Source organism: Haliaeetus albicilla, chromosome 9 (assembly GCF_947461875.1).
Source record: "Haliaeetus albicilla chromosome 9, bHalAlb1.1, whole genome shotgun sequence".
Classification (NCBI taxonomy): Eukaryota; Metazoa; Chordata; class Aves; order Accipitriformes; family Accipitridae; genus Haliaeetus; species Haliaeetus albicilla.
In genome coordinates, this window is record NC_091491.1 from 25,807,159 (window position 1) to 25,817,338 (window position 10,180).

At 43.0% G+C, this 10,180-nt stretch overlaps 1 long non-coding RNA gene across 2 annotated transcripts in view; it reads left to right on the forward strand.

Annotated features, from left to right (window-relative positions):
* Positions 1 to 10,180, forward strand: part of LOC138686848 (uncharacterized) — a 50,653-nt gene that overhangs the window by 33,840 nt on the left and 6,633 nt on the right. The window contains exon 3 of one of the 2 annotated variants that reach the window (XR_011326167.1): positions 406 to 6,235. The exons of the other annotated variant lie outside the window; for it this stretch is intronic. This is a non-coding gene — a long non-coding RNA (uncharacterized lncRNA). Of the gene's footprint in view, positions 1 to 405; positions 6,236 to 10,180 lie in introns of those variants that run through there. 2 annotated transcript variants of the gene reach the window in all.

The window sequence follows — 10,180 nt, forward strand, 5'->3', positions numbered from 1 at the left end:
TGGCTGGTTTGTTTCTGACAAAGGTTGTAAAGAAAGGGCTCTGGGCTGGGGAGCACAGAGCACTTCAGTTTTGCTTTTGGAGAGCAGTGAAGGTTGCTTTTTGATGTACAACTGCTTCCATCACAGATTTGATAGAGGGCCTCCAGCATACAAAGCTGCATCCATGATTATGGAAATAAAGCCATAGGATGGGTATAATAGGACTTTGGCAACACATCTGAATGAGTTAATTAATGTCCTCCCACCTCCATTACTGTCCAGTGATTGCAGACCTCTGCATTTGCTGACCTCTGCATTTGCTGTTTACCTCGACACATATTGGGGCAATAAATACTGAGTTATCACATGAGATTCTTCAGTATTGGCAGAAAGTAGTTTTATTCTTTCTTTCTCTTTTCTTCATAGCACCTATAGTAATGAAGTCATGAAATCATTACTTTAATTCTACTCCTTTTTTGTCCCATCTTGCAAAACAAAGCAAAGCAAATGGGAGATCTCACACTAGAGCACATTTCCTGCTACCTTGCACCAACGCTGTCGATCATCATCATCCACACACCGCCCACCGCCACTTTTCAGCATGAAGAGCTCTGGTCTTTCTGTCCAAAGCCAGTCCTTCATATACCATAGAAATTGAAGGAATTTGGCATTGTCTCCTCTTCCTGCAAGCAGGCAAGGAGCCAGTGCGGAGGGCCAGGGCCAGCCTCCAAGGCAGAGTCCCCTCCAGTTCCTAAATGTCTCTGCAAGACCTTTCTACCAGCAGCCATTACAACACGAGTAAACATCTGTTTGCAGTAGCAGGGGCTCCTTCACACCACAAGTACTTATGGTAAGAAATCACCTGAGGCACTAACACCTGAGAACAGCCACCTGTGCCCCACCTGACCCCCCCAGGCAAGTACCAGCCTTCACTGGAGGAACCACAAGGCTGCCCATAGAACACCAGAGCCTCTGCAAGCTGCTGGCGTGCATAGGGTGTTTCTGAGACAGCCCCATCTTTGGGGAACAAATGCTGCCTGCTGGAGTGTTCTGCAGAATTTCCTCCTTCTCATATCCAAGATCATGGAGTCTCCATTCGGATTAACACTCGGAGCAATGTACTCAATGATAGCTCTCAAAAGCCAAGCCCAAGTATTTCAATGGCAACTATTTTCCTGGGGCACTGGCAGGGGCCATTGTAGCAGCACAGCTGCGCTCTCAGAAATCAGGCACTTCAGATTTAGGTGCTAAACAAAGAACTAAAAAGCTTGAACGTTGCTGGGGGAGGGAGAGGAGCCAAGAGAGATTTCGGAAGGCATTTATGTGCTTGAAGTTAAAGATGGGAAAATGCTACTCAACTGGGACGTGCAATTCTTGGAAAAATCCAGACTTAGTTATCTTACTCTACTGAATCTGCAGATGTTATTCTGACTACATTTTTTTTAGAAATACGATCGCATCTTCTGTAAGAATTTAAATTATCTATGTGTTTAATTTGTATTGTTTATCAGTGTTATGCTATGAAAAACAGATTACACATTCAAGACTCACCAGAGTGGCTGCAGAGTTTAATGAAGGCACAACTGATATGCTGCTGCAAATGCCAGCTGGTTTGCACAATAAAAGATGAGCTGAGATGAAAAAAAAATAGTTTTCCTGAGCTTATGCCTATTTTGCAATGATTATTAAAAGGCAGCCCCAACACTGGGTTAGGAAAGTGGACAGATGAGTAGCAGAGACATTTTCCTGTCCTTATGAATGCCTGTTAATAAAGGACAATTTAAAAAAAGTGAAATACATTACAACCTAACTAATATTTTCACAGAGAAAAATTGTTTCAAACTTACAGACAGGCACTGGGATGATGTGGACTTTGTATGTGGATGTCATGATGGTACAAAAGAAATGCTATGGAAGGTGGGTGACCCACAGGTTAAGTAGGTCATTCATAGAATGGGATTAAAAATTGAAATGAAGTTGAAGAAGATATAGGGAAAAAAATGGGCAACAGAGGGTAGAAATACCACAGGAAAAGCAAGGGTAGCAATCCAACAAGAGCAGACCGTTGATACGCTAGGTATCATTGACAGCAGCAGAGGTACTAAACTCCTAACCTGAGGTGTAACGGTCCATATTTATCAAGCAGAACACAAGTGGTATGAGTGACAGGTGGGTCCATTAATAATTGCGATGAAGCTTAAAAGAGCAGAGAATCACTAAAAGTTTGCAAAGAACCAGCCTTTGAAAAAGTGGGGTGCCAGGGTGGGCAGTGTGCACGCCTTCCCTCATCCTCCTCCCAGGGATGCTCCGATGCCTGTCTGGTGGGTGAGCTGGTGCCGGGCGTCCCCAGCCGCAGCCCCAGGGTGCAAGGACACAGCTGCTGGCCCAGCCGACATGCTCACATCACGCTCACGTCATTCCCGGTGGGTGAGCAAAAGCCTTCACAGAGCTGCTAACCCAGGAGAGAGAAGGGAAAAACGTGTGTTTGCCTCCTGTCCCCCGGCGTTTTTCATCCTGCTCTAGGTCACTTCAGCCACAAATGTCAAACTAATTAAGAGAAAACAAGTCCTGACTTGAATCCCCAAGCTGAGACTGCAGCCTTGTCAAATTTCTTCTGTTGTCAGTAATTTGTGTTTTCTTTGGGGTTTTTTTGTTCCTCTATCTGGTTTGAGCTGTCTGCAGGAGGGGAAACAAGCCCACTCTGAGGATATTTCTGAGGTATTATGCCTAACGGGCCAGTATTCAAGTCTGTCTGTTTACATTAAAAGGCACCTGATCTCATTAAAAAGGCTAATATGTGCTGCAGACAAAATCCTAACTAAACCTCTTAACTCTTTGGATGTTTATCTACTGTGGTATTGAATTTAGTGTGTAATGTCTGAGGTGTGCTGCCAATGATGGGTTCAGGTTGTAATTTCTGCAGGGGCAGAAGCTGAGTCTTCTGTATGCAAATTGCTGACAATGTTAGTGGCCATCAGCAAAGAACAAATAATCCTACTAATAATGCCAGCACCAGTTTCTTGTCTGTACCACAATCCAATCTTAGGAAAGAGTTGTAACCGAATGTAATGTCTTCCCCCCCCCCCCGCCATTTATGTAGAAATATTCATCTTGCAGGCTTTAATCCAATTAAAAGCTTTGGGTGTTTTTTGCAGAGGCATCCAAAGAATAAGATATTCTACCCAGGAATGCATGTACATTATAAGACCTGCATATTTGCATGTCTTTGTTCTTAACTTCTTTTATTAAAAAAAAAAAAGTTATTCCATTTGAATAGGAATTTTAAGCAGCAGAAATATAATTTACACATATAGTTGAACTCCAGAAATACTGCCCATGTGGTCAGACATGCAGCTTGACAGATTCTTGTCTCACAACATTCAACCTGCTCACTAGCTGTGAATGCTTAAATCCCTATCCATCACAAACACTCCTGAGCTTGTGTCACTGATCTGTTGTAATACAAAGGCTCACTGTCCCTCTTCATGGCCCATCAAATTTGAAGGTACATTACTGATACTACTGGGAAAAAAAAAACCCTGCATCAATCCTGCTCACTTACAGGAGACCACTCTCTGGGGTGGGTTTGAAACCTCTGTGGAATTGGAGACTATTGGCATTGGGATTATGCAGCTAAATGAGTAAATCCATCTGCTCTCATTAAGTTGGCAGTATTTACAATAAATAATACTTTCCAACAGAAAATAAAATGTCAGGGATTTTCTATATCTTACTATATTTTCTATGCAATGTTCACAAAAGATTGCCCATTTCACATTATTAATAATTTGCTGAGAAATAGATTGGAAAGGTTGAGCTTTATGACAACAGACTGAGTTGCGGTGGTTTGATTTCTTTGCGTGCATTTCAGCAGTGCATCAGCAGCTGGAGGATATACTGATTCTTAGGTGACTGTTTTGGTACCAGCAGCAACACAGAATTTATTGTCTGCTGTCATTCATTAAGCCACACATTTAAATAGAAGAAAGTACCTGAAGGCGACTAGCAGTGTAAATTACCAAAAGTAATATAGTTAAAATAGTTTTGAGTTAGCTCAACAGTATGTCAGTGTCACTGAGAAGACTGTTAGGAAAACAGAGTAGAGTTAATGAAACATCACTTCACTGTCAAGAGCTGAAGCACAGCAAGTGAAGGACTTGTTAGGACAAATGGTGGTAGTGGTGAATGAGGACGCAGCTGGAATGGCACTGGAAAACAGGACCTAACACCAATTTCAATCTGTTCCATGGGGCAATGATGTCAGATGTCACTGTAGTTTCTTATGGTGGTCTCCACTACATTTTAGCAAAACACCCACTGTGACCCCCAAATCCCTATTTAGCATCACTGCTGGCCAGCAAACAGGGCTAAGCATAGGGGAAGAGTTGCTCATCTCTGCAGTGGGCTTCCCTTTCTCTGGCAGAGTTTTCGACAAGATTTCTGTGCCTATGGGCCCTGTGGAAACCCACAGACTCCCAGCCTGCAAGCTTTTCAGTATAATTTCTTTGATACTATTTGCATTGCCTACTTTGTAAAATAAAGTCCATGAAATCGTGTTTCTGGGTGTATGTGGTTAGTGAAATACTGAATAATGACACAAACTTCTCTGTATGTAACAACCTCAAAATTCTCCAACCTGGCAAATAATGACTTTTTGTTCAAAGCCGACTTGCTCACCTGGCAGGTGGCAGGAAACTTCAGGAGAGACAGATCAGCGCAAGCTGGTCACACCACCTCCCAGTGGGATAAAGAACGATCCCAGTGCTACCCTAGGATACCCGGAATGCCCGAGGGGCTCTCAGACTCAGGGGAAACAGCAATGCAACCAGATCTCTGAAGGTGTTCAGACCATATTATCACAGCTCCCAGGAAGGGCTCAAAAAAAATCCCACGAGGCCTCTCTTGTTTAAGCATCTAAAAGTATTTCAACAGTCTGTACTCTTCTTTTCTTGGAAGAAAACTCCCCATCGACTAATTTTGGGTACACGCTCATAAAAGATGCACTACATCCTTTCAGGGAGCTGTCACAACCTTGATGTTATCGTGAGAAAATGATTTATATGAACCTGGTGTGACGCAGCATCAGCAAGAAGAAGGATGAGCTCTGCAGACTGGGAATGAGCCTTCATGAGCTTGGCTTCCAGCAACCCAGTGTCATCCTTGCCTCGCAGCAACAGCCAAAATCCTAGCGGGAGCATGCTGCACTGGTGGCAAGGAAGAGTCCAAGCTCAGAAGGCATTGCCCAGGAAATACTCCAGAAGAAATTACCTGTGCAATATTTAAACTGCTTTTAACACTAGGTCTGCTTGCATGAAGACAATATTGTTTATGTGTATCCACACATTGCTACAAAAATAGAAGACTAAAACGCACTTGGGAGGATTAAAGACCTTCAAGTTATTGACTTGACACGCTGGTTTTAGTTATCACCTCTGTTTTCAGCGTTAGCATCTATCAATGATCAAATTCCCAGGATACCGTACAGATAGTTCATTTAATCATTAAACTATCACAGAAGAATGTAACATTGGCTGTGCTATGCAGCCACATTTCTCAGAGCAGAATGGCATTACTTTAAGACATAAAATTGCATAATTGTATGCTTACTGTTCTAGTTACAGCATTTACAAGCATTATATTTTATCTTAAAAAAAAAAAGAAGCGTTCATAAATGACCCTGTCAAATCAGATAAAGCAAAGAGTTTATTTTATGTCCAGTAATGAAGGAAAAGCAAGAATTCCCATGACCAGCCAAATGCTACTGATGATGAATGCAGGTAATTCTGGGGCAGGTACCCAACAAACCAGGCACAGGGGTGAAAGGGTATTCCAAGAGCATTACTGTAGAGTTTTATTTCTGCCTTATTTCATACATACCTTTCCTGTTGCCTTTCAGTCTTTTTCCTTTCAATTTTTATTTTCATTTTGTCTTTCTGCTCTTTCCATGCCTTGATGGACTGCTGAGACCATGGAAAGTGAGTAAAGTCCTTGACCACCTTGAGGAGTTCACATTATTTCAGTAAATTATGCACATTTCTTCTGTATAGGGTCTGGGGACTTCCAGCTTACTCTAAATGACATTTCTTGCTTTACTCATGCAAAGCTTTACTATGATTAGAACCAGGAATGCTTTTGTTGCACAAGACCAAAGCCATTTGTTGAGAAGCTGTTCAGAAAGAATAATATTAAACTACAAACCAAACAACACGTTGCCTTCCTATGTTTAATGAGAGCTTCGTTTTTCTTACCTTGCCAAGTCTGGGATGCTTTCAAAATTAAATGTCATTCCTGAGGCCTAGAGACTTTCAGGTTGGGTTAAAGCCAGACCTAAGTGAATCAGAAATTAAAATATTTATTGAATTGTAGAACTAGAAGTAGAAATATAGAAATGCTTCCAAAAAACATCAGAAGTCTTTCCAAAGGGTGCATCACACTGTAGCAACCAGAGACAGGTTGTGGCCAGAATGTATTTAAACAAAATGCAGAAAAAGCTATAGAGGAAAATCAAAGCTTTCCTTGACAAAGTCCTCATTTGATTAAATGCACAGCAGGGTTTTTTGGCTTTAATTCATTGTGATGTTCAGATCTGTGGGGTTTAAATCTCAGTGCAGGCTTTCCACTGCTGTGTGTTTATGGAGTCACTTACACCTTTGAGAAGTATTTTCAGGGAGACTACAAAGTGGCCCCAAATTCAAATGTTTTTGTCTTCTCCATGCTTTGCTGACGAGGGCTAGGTGGGAGCATACGCCAGAGACCAACCTCCAGGTCCAGCCTCTGCTGCGGCAGCAAGTGCCAGAGAGGGTCAGACCCCATGATGTGCAAGTGGGTGCCGAGTGTGCACCTCCCCAAACCAGAGAGGTGTGACTTAGCATGCTCCTCTGCGGTGGAGCAGAATAAATAGCAGTGGGAAAGAAAATATGAAGGAGGCCAGAAGCAGCTGGGAACACTTGTCTTTCCTCGTGTCTTTTCACTGCGTTGGGAACAAAAGCCCAGCTCCATGAGAAGGCAGAGCTCGCCAATGAGATGCAAAATTGTTGATGTTTTCTGAAGGTAAAACCATTTCTAAAATCAGCCGGAGTCCTGCAGAGGACACGGCAGGCACTGGCACGTGTGCGTGGTGGCTCTGCAGGGGCTGCTGCCGGGCGGGGGACTGGCACCCTCCCAGCTCCCTGGTCTGGAGCGTCCCTCCAAGTGGCTCATTGACTGCGTAGGTACATTTGGAGGCTTTTGTCTCATATCTGTCCCTGCACTGGCTGAAATGATTTTACAAGGTTTGGAAGCCTCTGCGTAACCTTTATGCACAAAACAGGTTACAAACGTCCTCAAATCCAGCAAACTCATATATTATTTCCCTTATATTTATATTCCCTAATATTTAGAAGTAGTCAACTGGAGGCACTGTCCCTGCTTTCTGCTAAGCAGACTGCTTGCTGTGCTCAGTACCACATAGCTCCCGGATGCCACCCTACATGGCAATAAAAAAACATGGGTTATGCTTGGAAAACATTAATGTAAAGAGAAAAGAGACATTACTGAACACCATGGGAGTACAATAGTTTCACTTGTCTGTTCTCACACCCTGTGTCTCTGGGGCTGTCCTGGCTCTGTGGTAAGAGTTGAGGAAGAGCAGCCTACAGCAGCTGCAAAGCTTCAGCAGGCGCAAGAGTTGCCGGTGCTCTTTCCCCTTTCTGTTTTACGGCAGGATGCATAGTTGTGCAGTGAGAAAGCGGGACATTCATCCAGCTACTTTTGCAGAAGAATGAAGACAGTTCTTAGACACTTTAACATCCAAATATTAGCAATGACCACAAAACCACTTCTCAGGCATCTGTCTCGGAAATATTATTTTGACAACGTTTTTCAAAAGTGCACACAGCATCAAGAAACATGTACTTTAACACACAGGGAGGCTCCCCGGTGCTTCTGGACAGGGCTGGAGGATGCTAGGGCTCTGCCGACTTATACGTAACACAGTTGTTGCCATTAAATTCATTTGTGTCAAGGTAGTGCCCCAAAACCCCAGGAGAGATCAACAGCCAGCACGCCAGACAATGCAAACCAATGGGTAATTTCTACCCTGAAATGTTGCTGGATTAGGTAGCAGTGGAAGCAGGCAGGGGGAGTCAAAGTATCACTGTCCTTGACCAACAAACAAGTGAGGAACTGAGACAGGGAGAAGGTGATGGCAAACTCTTCTTTCCTACATGGAGAATCGAAGCAGAGTGAGCTACTGAGGCTTACAGGGGAGAAGTCTGTGACAGAGCTCAAAACTATAACCCCATCTCTGAAATCTCCATCCTGAGTCTGAAGTAGCCAACCTCTGACTTTGTCTAACTTTCAGAAGCGAGCATGAAGGGACAAAACCCACAGCTCATCATTCAGAGGTGCCAATGGTTTTGATACACCACTTCATTTATTTTTAAAAACCAAAATAGCTATCAGGAGGAAATTAGCTACTAAAGAGAGAGAAAAGATCATGTGCCCTCCAGCACTTTCTAGAACCTGAAGAACACTTTCTTTTATCTGGGTTTGGGGTTTTTTTTTCCTTTTTTTAAATTACCCTGTCATTATTTATCCCTGAAGGCTTACTGCTTAATGTTCATTAATTTCAATGGTCAAGACCTGATCCTTACACCAGGCTCAAACATCTCTCTTATTTGTGCAAGACCTTGAATAATGTTAGCCAAATTCCATATTTCTGATATAATTCAGCTTAGAGGGAGTTACTCACACTTTATAGTGACACAAATGAGAGGAGATTCAGGTTCAATGTTTCATTTTCCATCCGCGTCAGAAGTTAACTAACAGCTTTATTCCCTGATCCTGCTGAAAGAGCTGATGACAGCGGTACACAAACAAAGGTGCCTTCACAGGCAAAGAGTTGTGTATGTTGTTGTTGTTAACAAACATGCCCATGTTAACCTCAGCCTCATTAAAATACAAGAAAAACATTCATCCTGGGATCCCAGACAGGCAATTGGTACAAAAGGATATGTTCTAAGCATTAAAAAACCCACACAAAACGCTCCAAAACAAACAGGAAAAAAACCCACTGTAAACCTAGGGTAGGTAAATACCCAAAATTATAAACCTTAAAAAAGAGAATATGTTTTCTATGTCCGGCCTAGTATGTCTTGAATCATGGATAAAAGGATTTAGCGTTCTTTTTACTCTAGCCACTTTTAATAGGAAAATCCAGGTGCAGATGTGGGCTTGATTCCAGTGCCAAGCTGCCTGCTCTGTTTAATAAAGAGTTTAATGCAACTTAATCCAAAGAAGCAAAGAGCCCTAAGACACCAGCACTAGAGATTCAGAATCCTAATTAATTTTCTGTTGGTCACAGTTGTCACAGAGATTCCCTTGCTTGTGCTTCTGCTAATATGGTTTAAAAAAAAAAAAAAAAAAAGTCCAATAAACTGTGTTTGCACTCAGTTGCAACTCCTAGTGAAATTATTAATATTTATAGAAGAAAATAGAATATTACCAACCAGAATTTTTCAGTTATCTCCTCCTTCCCCTTGCTTCGTCCCTGCCCATGACATTGGTCTGTCATTAATGAAGGGATAAGCATAAATGCATGGAAATACCGCCGGCTGAGCCTGCCTCATCGTACGCTGGTGTTTAGGCACAGGAAGCAGAAGCAGATGTTCTCACCTCTGCCAGCAAACCTGCAGGGAGGCACGACACAAGAACCTTCCCACCACATGAGGAGAAACAATTTTGGGCTTGTGAAGATGATCAGGTTATTTGAATTTCATGGGCTAGTGACACCATTTTGCAGGAAGCAAGCGTGTGCCATGCCCTCCTTGACCTGGAAGAAGTCACTGACAGAAAAGCCATTAATTATTACACAAGCAGCAGCCACTGCCCTCCCGCCGTGCCACACACAGCCAGGGCCACACGGGCAGGCCACCCACAAACTCCAGACTAAATGAGTCAGGAAGATAAGCAGCAGCAAAATGGCCTTAGTGGGACATGCAGTGACGGCATCAAGAAATTCAGCTACCCAACACTCAACACAAGGGAAAGCTAACCAGCACGTTAACCGGTGCAGCTGACTGGGGGTCTAGTTTTGTGGAGGCAAATGCTAACCATAGGGAGGAACAGTCTTTCCTGGGAGGCTGTGCAAGAGGCTTTCCCAAAGTGACAGACATGTCTGCAATTCCTGAAGGCCATGTCTCACCCATTTGGAAGTGGGCAG